Below are 10,974 nucleotides of genomic sequence, written 5' to 3'. Positions count from 1 at the left end.
GGTAGTCTAAGCTATGGCTTTCGGAGATACCGTCAATGATATGAGCAAGTTGATATCTAATTGCAGAAAAGTAAAACTAAAATCAAATCACATCATTCATAGTCCGATACCTCGCCAGGTAGTCTAAGTTATGGCTTTCAGAGATAATGTCAATGATATGAGCAAGTTGATATCTAATTGCAGAAAAGTAAAACTAAAATCAAATCACATCATTCATAGTCCGATACCTCGCCAGGTAGTCTAAGCTATGGCTTTCGGAGATAACGTCAATGATATGAGCAGTCTGATATCTAATTTGCATAAAAGTAAAACTAAAATCAAATTACATCATTCATAGTCCGAGAGCTCGCCAGGTAGTCTAAGCTATGGATTTAGGAGATAACGCCAATGATATGAGCAATATGATATCTAAACTAACTACTAAAGCAAGTGAATAAGACTGGAATCAAAGCATAACTGGAATTAAAAAGCTAAAAAAAAAAAAGTCAGCAAAGAGGCAAATTTCATGTCACTATTTGATGCAAAAACGTGTAAAGAAAAACTAATCTACAATCAACCGGTTGAACACACTTACATGAATTAAAATTGCATGAATGGAAAATCTAATCTATCAAACTTGAAAGCAATCAAATGACATAATGAAATCAAAGCAAAATTACAAAATGAAATCTACTCTACCTTACATTCTAATATGCTCCATGACATCTACTTCACATCTCCTTCCATGTTGAGAACATCAAAGCTTTATTCAAATTCTTCAAAATTACAAAGTACAACAAAGCTCTCTAAAGCTTCCAAAGCCATCTCATAAGCTAACAAGCTTAAGAACTAACCAGCTAACAAATGAAGGAGAGAGATCTCCTATTTATACAAAAAGATGAGAAGCCATCTCATTAATGAGAGTCCATGAATCTCTCCCTCTACCTCTAGAGTCCTAATCAAAATAGGAACTGATAAGACACATGTCTTCTTAGAGTTACAATACAATTAGGAGATGTGACACATATCCTCATGATCCCATGATTCTTTCCACTCAAATTCGAATTTGGCCTTAGAGTGCCACATAAGGGTCTTCTAGAAGCCTCCTTTTAACCTACACATGTCAACAATCTCAACCCACTTATTATGTATAAGCATATGCACATTATTTTCTAATTTTAAGCACAAATTCACTTAAAAAGGCTTAGAATTAATAAAGTTTGGAAAAACATAAATGTGGCCCAATGATAATGAAAGTGGGATGAATGTGGTGACATAGTAGTGAAATGGAGGTGATATAATGGTCATAATGGTGAAAGTGTAATGGAAATGAATGACATTTTCAAGACCCAACAAGTTCCAAATGCTCCTTAGGTTAATTGAGGTAAATTTTAATGTTTATCTTCAATTATGTTTTGGTTTTAAGGCTCAAAACGATGTCACCTGAACACCTATGATGCAACTATATGAGAAAAGGAAAACTTTTCGTTTCAATGAAAGCTAGACTAATCAAGGGAAGAAATTTCAATCAATAATGCATCAAACAAAACACATCATGCAAAAATGCCTTCCACTAACTTTCATTTTCGTCTTCCAAATGCAATGCCAAAAGTAAAAATGATTTTGACTTTTCACTATCCTAAATGCAACTTTTTCGAAAGCAAAACGATTTTGACTTTACTAAGATGCATTTATATGAATTATGCTTTTCTTTTCATTTTGAATGATTTGATGCACCTAATACAGTCTTTAGCTTTCAAACACCGAAAAATGTGATCTATTTTCAATGATGAATCTCAAAAAATAACTTTTCAATGCAACTAATATAATGCATTTTCACGAAAAGTAAATTTCGAAATACAAGCTAAAACAAATGCAAAATGATGTTTTCAATGATTTCCATAGAAAACAACACTCAATCAATCAATAAAACAAACATCTCAATGACACCAACAAGCAGCAAGTGATGACTAATTGACTAGAAACCCTAGAACTCAATCCGATTTCACTTCAAAGCCAATGAGACAAATTTTTCAAATTAATCAAAACAATCAATCAAAAACACTGACAAATCCAAGCATACAGGATGGGCAAAGACTTTAGGGGCCAAGTCACACTAGATTCTAAGGCAGAAACCCTAAAAATTCATAGATTTAAGGATCATTGCTACTTTATATACCCAAACCCGTGATGATTGGGTTACCATTGCTACTTTTCATAACCAAACCCACAATGGTTTGGGTCATCAACACTACTTTGTATAGCAAAAGTAGTGATGATTTTCAATGTGATCAAACAATGAAGAAAAAAAATTCATCGCGATTGTACAAGTAAAAACTCATGATGCTAGTGCGACTATTAGAGCTAAACCTGCGATGGGCAAGGAATATGAGAAAAACAAAAAATATTCCAAGAAACAATCCAGACTTAGCACTCTAAGTCAGTAATCAGTGATGGTATAAATCCAAACTGATGTAGATAAGCTGAGAAATTGATAGTTGGTCTAACTAGTCATATGATCTGATTGAAGGAATGGATGGAGAAGGTTATAGCCTTCCCAGTGGAGTCACCATTCTGTTGTCTAGGAAATCCTCTCTGCAGACGGAGACGATCCCCCTAGCCCATTGAGTGGGCCTAGCAACCTACGTGACAATCTACTTGACACTTTCCTAAGTTACAATAGAAATAGGAGAAGAGGAAGATGGCCTACCTTGTTCTAATGCTATAACCTCCTCCTTTATTAAAGACCTTGAATCACCTGTGCCAGAGGCTCGGTCCTACTACTCATAGCGTTTGAATGCCTGCATAAGAAATCAAGAGACAACAAAGCATGCAAGTACAAATAGCATAACCAAAAGTAACCTACTTAACAGTTCAAGGAGTATTAAGATAAATGATGCATTAACATACACATTTATGGAAAATGAACCAACAATTGTATATATTAATAGAATAAAGGAAGAAGCATACAACCAAGCCTTGATGTCAATAATCTCTCTTTGAGTGAATGTCCAAGTCCAAGCTCAAGCTCTCCAAGCACTCCTTCTCCAAGCCAAATGAGTAGCATGTAGGCACAATCTCAGAATAAGGGTGCAAATAGCCAAAGACCAACCATTTGGGAATGGGAGAGGATGAATATATAGGCAAGGAAAGGGAGTTAGGATCTCTCCAAAGATAGGAGAAGTCCCTCATCTCAAGGAGGTAGCTCATAGGGATAAGACTAAGAGGCCAAGTTGAGAGAACTCGACCTCATCCACGTCGAACAACCTTTGGCTCGTAGTTCTAGAAGCCTCTAGATCACAAAGCTTCTTTTCCTCTTTGGGAAAATTTCCCTTTAGGGATCATCGCTAGTATCTAAGAAGAAAGCATGCTGGCATCGAGGGGCTAGTATAGTTTAACTAGTGACCATCGCGGTTTTCAATTTCAGGGGGGCGATGATGCCAAAACTAGGGTTTTAGAGCCATTTCCTTCAGGGAAAGATCAAGTCATTTTTCCATCACTGTTTTAGGGAGGATCTGAGCTGAGTATCTAGATGAGTGCACTACATGATGGTTATGTTTCGAGCACTTTGGGGTATGTAACGGGGAAGTGCAGGAGGTGTGACAAAATATTGTGTAATAGATGTGTGATCTATTCGATTAAATGACATCATGTTCCAATAGTTATACAATTGTTTCTTCACATCACTTTCTTCTATGACAGTTGTTTGCACAACCCAATGTTTGACAATGGGGGTTATGGAAATTTTGGATCCCATGCTCCAGTTCCCTCTTAGGTGGTAACCCTTTAGGCTCCTAGAACACCTCCATATATTCTTATAACAAATCTTCCAATTACTTTTTCTATTTTCAGTACACCCCTCCATAGATGCTTTTGCTCTTATTGACTCTTCTAAAGATTGATTCTTTCTTAGAAAAAGTAAAGCAAACTTCTTACCAGAACTTATTAGTTTATTGGCTTGGTTGTCACTTACCAGTGAAATTTTTAACTTACCCTTGTGCACATTGATGGTGAACGATTTTCCATCCTTGATAAGGTGGTTTTGGTTGGCCCTCTGCGTGAAGATTGCATCTCACATGTGTATGTAGGGACTTTGAAACACCACACCACATACAACAAGGGGAACTGCATCTAGTTCTACTTCGTCAATAAATTAACACTGATAGAAAATATATTTTTGCACCATTTTGTTACCTTTAAATCTACATCTTTATTCACCCATCTCAATGGATATGGGCTTGGATGGTCATGAACTTCCAATCCCATTGTTTTTGCTAGATTTTTTGCAATGAGATTTTCCTACAATTTTGAGTCAAATAGCATTAATCTTTGTCTTCTTGACCTATGTATTTATGTGGAAGAGTTTGGTCATTTATTTCTCTTCCTATTACTCAAGGATACTTAGATTTACCTCTTTCTAAATCGATGTACAATTATTCTTCTCATCCACATTTGAGATTTTTTCAACCTAGCTGCTCAAATTAGTGGCCATTAAATTCTTCTTATTTTTATCTTTATTTTTGTTCTTCAGAGGAAGCTCCAGATGCAACTTCCAATACTTCTCCTCTATATGATTGTCAATATTACAGTGGTTGTTGGTATCCTTGCATTGGTGTGTTGTGGCTACTGTCGTTTTATATTTTCCCACTTTCCAATTAACCTTCCCCTCAGAAGTATCATGTTTCTCCTCCTTGTTTGATCCACTAAATTGTCCATTATTTAGGCCTATGTTCTCAAAGTACTATACATGTACTAGGCCTCATCACTTGCTTCCGTAGATGGATGTGTAGAGCCCCAAAATACTTGAGGATTACATCTGATGTATTTGGGGAAATATTCAACATTATGGCCATCTTTCTAAATTTTATGGTGTACTCTTGTACACTCTGCTCTTGCATCTACCTAAAGTAGTGCCACCAAATCCACTGGTCCTCTAAATACTCGATAGGATACAATTTTAACTTTATGCAAGCATTAAAGCTCCCACTTAGTCACCAGAGGATCTCCCTCCAACCTCAAGGTACCCGCGTGGCTTTCCCACAAAGTTAGGGCATATCCCGCTAATTTCATTCGTGCAAATGAAATCTTTTGTTCTTTCTCTATACGATGAACATTGAAATAAAATTCTAATTGTTGTAACTAGTGATTTAGCTTTAGAGTATCGAACTCACCTTGGTACAACTTGATATTGACATTTGTTTCCATTTTAAACATGGATTATGATTGGTTCATGGCACTTGAACCTGATTGATCTTTTTTCAAGTCCTTTCTTGAGGTCATTCTCTGTTTCTTCTCAATCTCCTAATCCCCACTCCAATTGAACCTCTGCATTAGAACCCCCATCTTCTATGAATAACCTAAGCTTATTGGTTAGTGGGCGCCATGAGGAGATTCATGTTATGGTTTATATATGCAACTTTCTCTTCCAGTAGAAAAAACCTCTCTTCTCTAGGATCATGAGGGTTATTCATTGATTCGTCGACCATGACTAGGGTTTTTTGACTTTTGGCTTAGCCGATCTAGATCCTCTTCAAATATCCACAATACACCCAAAAAATCCTACTCTTATACTATTATGATCCATAAAAGATCATGGATTTTCAACCAAACAGTTCATCGCAATAGATATAATAAAAGTATACTTAAAAATATGAATCTAGACTATTAGGGTTTATTTCTCTTTAGACTTCTGGACATGTAAATCATTATTAATTGTGTATACATAAAAATTAAAATTTAAGCATAAAATAGAGAACATTGAAATAAAAACTCACAAACCACATTTGACACAAGATATATCTTGGAAAACCTTTTTGGGAGAAAACCAAATTGGAAGTTGAGGCAACTTTGCTCTCTTTCATTGAATAGAAAAAAGTTTGCATGTACAATAAAGGCTTGTGGGTCGTGGGCTATTTTAATGAACAAATCCTCTTTGTCTGCTCTTTCTCTATCCCTCTTTTGTACTCTAATTTTCCATGGAACAAACATACTCGAAAAGAATGGAAGCCCTTTTCCTTCTCGTGGCCTGGTTATAACACAACCCGATAGTCTGCTAGTGGTTATGTTTGACAATAAGAGATACAATATGGACTCTTCTACAGTCTTCTTCATCATGAACAAGTGAATAGCCGCTTTTCCATGAATAATGGGGCTAACATGGCACCCTCTCGAATTATGGTGGCCAAAATAGAAATGTCAACTTCCAAGTGGCATAAATTTTGCATATGGAGTCTAATTGAGGCAATTCTTGTGTCGCTAGAAATTTCTCCTTGTGTATAATAGGGAAAAAAGGTTTTGTGTTAAACTAACAAAACTTTACCCCAAAAAATGTCATTTGACGTCTCAAAATGCTCTTAGAAGGTTTCAAACCCGAATTTTCCAAACTGAGTCTCATCGGTAAAAATGATCCTATGAGTTGATTCCTTCGTTTTTTCCACTCTAAAAACATCGAGATAAATGACAAGCAATATAATGATCTAATCTGAATCACTTTAGGAGAACCTGAAATAATGGACAATAATACATTTTCATAGGACTCACGAAGAACATAACTAAATTATTATGAAAAAATAACTTTAATAACAATAAACACAATGAGTGAGGAAAAAACTAAAATATAATCCCTTCCTCGTTGCTCAAAGCATGCTCTCAAAATTTTAATAATTAACACAAATGCATGTCACTTAACATTTATTATTAAAAACTTACACAAATTAATGAAACATAAAAGCCTAAAGGAAATCTCTTTGTCAAGGGCAAAGCAAAGCAAACCAACCCAATTTTTAATAATTACAAGTACATGTAAAATAATTAATATTTATCTAAAAATGATGATTTTGAAAATTTAAAAGTTTAATATTCTTTTCATCTTAATAAATTATTTAGGAATTAAAATATAAAATAAAAATGAAAATTTTAAAAGTTTATTATTATTATTATTATTATTTTTTAATTTTGATAAAAATATTTATTTATTAAATTTTAAAATAAAAATAAAATTTCAAAACAAATAAAATGAAAGCCAAACACATTTAAAATGAAAATTATCAAAGTGGAAGGTTAAATGGGTGCAACTTCATATTTATATTAAACGACACATTTTAAGTAAGACATTTTATAAATATTTAAATTATAATATATAGAATATTCGTGAAAGTGTTTTAAAACTAAGAAACGAAGAACTTGTTATATTAAAAATCTATTTGAATTAAAATAAAATATATCAAATAAAATATTTTGTATATTGAAATAATTTACACTTTGAAAAATAAATAAATAAATAAATAAATATATATATATTTTCCACGGATTACAAGTCAATGTAAATTTGATTGTGATGAGATTTTGCTGATTAAAGATAAAGTAAAAGTAAGATGGATTGTGATGAGATTTTATTGATGAACATTAGATGGATGTTGATTAAAATATGGGAGAGGAAGGGGTATTAATGAATTTTATATTTCTATATTATTTAGAATTTATTTTTAATAATTTATATATTTTTAAAGTAGAGGAAGAGAACATTGAAAAGGAAGAGGTTAAAGTAGATTTTAGAAAATAATGCATAAAACATTATAACTTGCATTGGTAAATGTTAAATTAATAGTGACTAATAGGCAAATTTGTATCTTTTCATGTAGATTCACAACTCATGTAATGTACTAAAACACAAGACAAGAATCTATTCTACTCTTTAAATAGCGGAAACCAATAAATAGATGAAAACAATAATCGACAAGAGAAAGATAATCAAAGACACATAACACAATGTTTTCTCTAGGGGAATCCACTGCTCAAAACCCCAACTATCTATTGCATTAATCAGAAATCTGAGTGATAATACAAAGCTTGTTATCACAAGAACAATTCATGTACAACTATGACCAACTCTCTACCTCACAAGCCCGCGCTAACCAACACAGGCAATTTCTACTGCTTGCCAAGCCCCTATTTCCTTGCGCAATTCCTGTGAGGATCAACCCATATTTAATTGGGAAATCCTTCCTCCATAACTGCGCAATCCAAAACTAGGTCCTTTTCTAATTGCATGCATGACTTGTACAACTCGGATCATTCTACAACTGATAGTACATTGTCCCTGCACTCTAGTCTCAACTAGGTCTTTCTCTGAACTGACATGCATGAGTTTCTCATGAGGGAATCTTCAGTTAGTTGGAGTAGCACTGAGGATGCACTAGTGCACCAACTCACTACTAGACCTCTACTAGTTCCACAAACAGTTAGAACTAGTTTAATTGTTTATAACTCAGTCAAACCGAGTTATTTAATTACAACTCAAATAAACTCATCTAGGACCCCTAAAATTTAGGGAGAAGATATACATGACTACAGAAAGACTTCCAAATCAAAATTACTAAGCTAATTAAGTAAATTAAACTTTATTGACTATTTTCAAGTTTTTATGAGAATAAAATTAGATTTTAATTCATAGTTTAATTCAAGGACAAATTAAACTGGAATTTCTTGTTGCCATTTCCCAACACTGGCTCTCAACAAGAAAGGGATTATCAGCTACCCCAACCCTGTCTCTGTGAAACTCGAATTTACATCTTGACAATGCCTTTGTCAAAATGTCAGCATCTTGCTCCTCCGTGGGAATGTACTCCAACAACATAATCTTCCTCAATATACAATCTCGAAGATGATGATATCGAATACCTATATGCTTGGACCAATCATGAAAAATTGGATTTTCAGAGAGTTTGATACAACTCTGATTATCGCAGTAAATCATAGTTGTGTCCATATATTGACCAAACAAACCAGCCAGAATCTTCCTCATCCAGATGGCCTCACATGATGCCTGACTTGAAGCCACGTACTCTACCTATGTCCAACTGAGTGTAACCGATCTTTGGTTCTTACTGTACCAAGAAACTGATGCTGACCCAATACTGAAGATCCCTCTTAATGTTCTCTTCTTGTAAGATATACTCCCTACCCAATATGCATCAATGAAGCCTTGAAGCTTCACTCCCTTTATCTGTTTGTACCACAATCCATACTAAGTAGTGCCCTTGAGGTATCTCAACACATGCTTTACCTCCTTCCAATACGTCTTTGTAGTCTTAACCATCACTTGATTAAGTTAGTTAACTGCATAGCACATATCTGATCATGTGTTCACAAAGTACATGAGTGAACCAACAAGCTGCCTATAAACAATAGCTTCCACTACTTCCCTTGAAGTAACATCCTCCAATTTCCTCCAGTTACCTGCTAGAGTAGTCTCCATGGGTTTATTTCTCTCCATCCGGAACCTCCTGATTATATCGTTGGCATACTTTCCTTGAGACACAAATAGTTCCCCATCACCCTTCCATACTTCCATGCTCAGAGAGGAATGCATGAGCCCCATGTCCTTCATCTCAAACTCTCTTGCAACATCCTCCTTGCAAGACTTGATCAGTTGATCATCACTTATCAAAATTAAATCATTGACATGTAATACAATGATCAACAATTTACCTTCCACCACTATGTGGTACATGTTTTCATCCGCTTCACACTTGGTGAAGCCGAACCCAGTGAAGTAGCTATCGATTCTAGTGTAGCAAGCACGAGGTGGTTGCCTCAGCCCATACAATGCTCTCTTGAGCTGGCACACATGTGACTCATCCTCGAAGGTCTCAAAACCTTCAGGATACTCTATGTAAACCTCTTCCTCAATCATGTCATTAAAGAAGGTTATCTTTACATCCATCTGATGTATCTTCCAATGCATTTGTGTTGATAGTTCCAATATAGATATGATCGATGAGTACCTTGCAACAGGAGCAAAGGTCTCATCATAATCAATCCCCTCTACCTGTGAAAATCCAAGGGCCACAAACCTGGCCTTATGCTTCTCCATACTACCATATGCAGTTTGATTTACCTTGTAAAGCCATCAAGATCTCACCAATGACTTATCTTCCAGTCTTGGTACCACATCCCAAACACTGTTATGAACTATGGAGTCATACTCCTCCACCATGGCATCAACCCAAACCGCTTTCTACAATGCCTCCTCAAAGGAAGATGGATCTGTCTCAACACATACGCTCATAAGAGACATGCATCCAGTGTACCTCATAGGCGACCTCCTCTATCCACGCTGAGATATGGGTGCTCCCACATTCTCCCGGGCATCATGCAATAACCGGTTAGCCTCTCTGGTGCACTTTCTCCCATCTCTAGAAGACTTTGTCTGAGTGGATGTATCCACTCCTGGATCCTCTACATGTGGTTGTTCCACATCAATCTGAGGCTCCTCAACCTTAGGAGCTAAAAGCTCCTCAATCACATGTAGTTGAAGCTCCCTATCAAGGGAAACTCACATGGCCTTCTCCTCATTGAATCTAACATCTCTGCGAACCACTATCATCCTGTTGGTTGACTAGTACACCTGATAGTTGTTAGGTGTATCAGTGTACCCCACAAATATCCCCAACTCTATTTTTAGCTCAAGCTTTTTCCATGCATATTTGGTCACGTGGAAATATATCGATGACCCAAAAATCCTGAAGTGATCAATATCTGGTCTCTTACTGGAGAAAGATTCCTCTAGTGTTTTCATCCGATAACGAGATTTTGTTATGCAAATAAACAGTTGTGTTGCATACCTCAGCCTACAAGTGTAGTGGTAAGCGCTGATAATGTAACATCGCCGTGCTGCCCTACAATGCTTTTGTTCTTCCTTTTGACCACCCCATTCTGTTGTGGGTTATGTGGTGTCGTTAACTTCCATTTAATCCCTTCTTCCGCACAAAAGTTCTTAGACTCATTTTAGACATACTCACCACCGTTATCACTCCTTAGAGTTTTAACCTTCTTTCCAGACTCTTTCTCGACCAATGCTTTAAATTCACAAAACTTTGTGAAAGTTCGATCCTTCTTCTGCATGAAAATGATCTAGCATTTATGAGAAAAATCATAAAAAAATTATAACATAGTACTTGTGTTTGGCCATGGATGCTGTCAAGAATGGTCCAC

Source organism: Pinus tabuliformis, chromosome 1_1 (genome assembly GCF_031772625.1).
Source record: "Pinus tabuliformis cultivar Carrire ecotype Pingquan chromosome 1_1, CPIR1, whole genome shotgun sequence".
In the NCBI taxonomy this organism is placed as follows: domain Eukaryota; kingdom Viridiplantae; phylum Streptophyta; class Pinopsida; order Pinales; family Pinaceae; genus Pinus; species Pinus tabuliformis.
The sequence above is the reverse complement of the archived record's forward strand: the minus strand, read 5'-3'. Positions refer to the sequence as shown.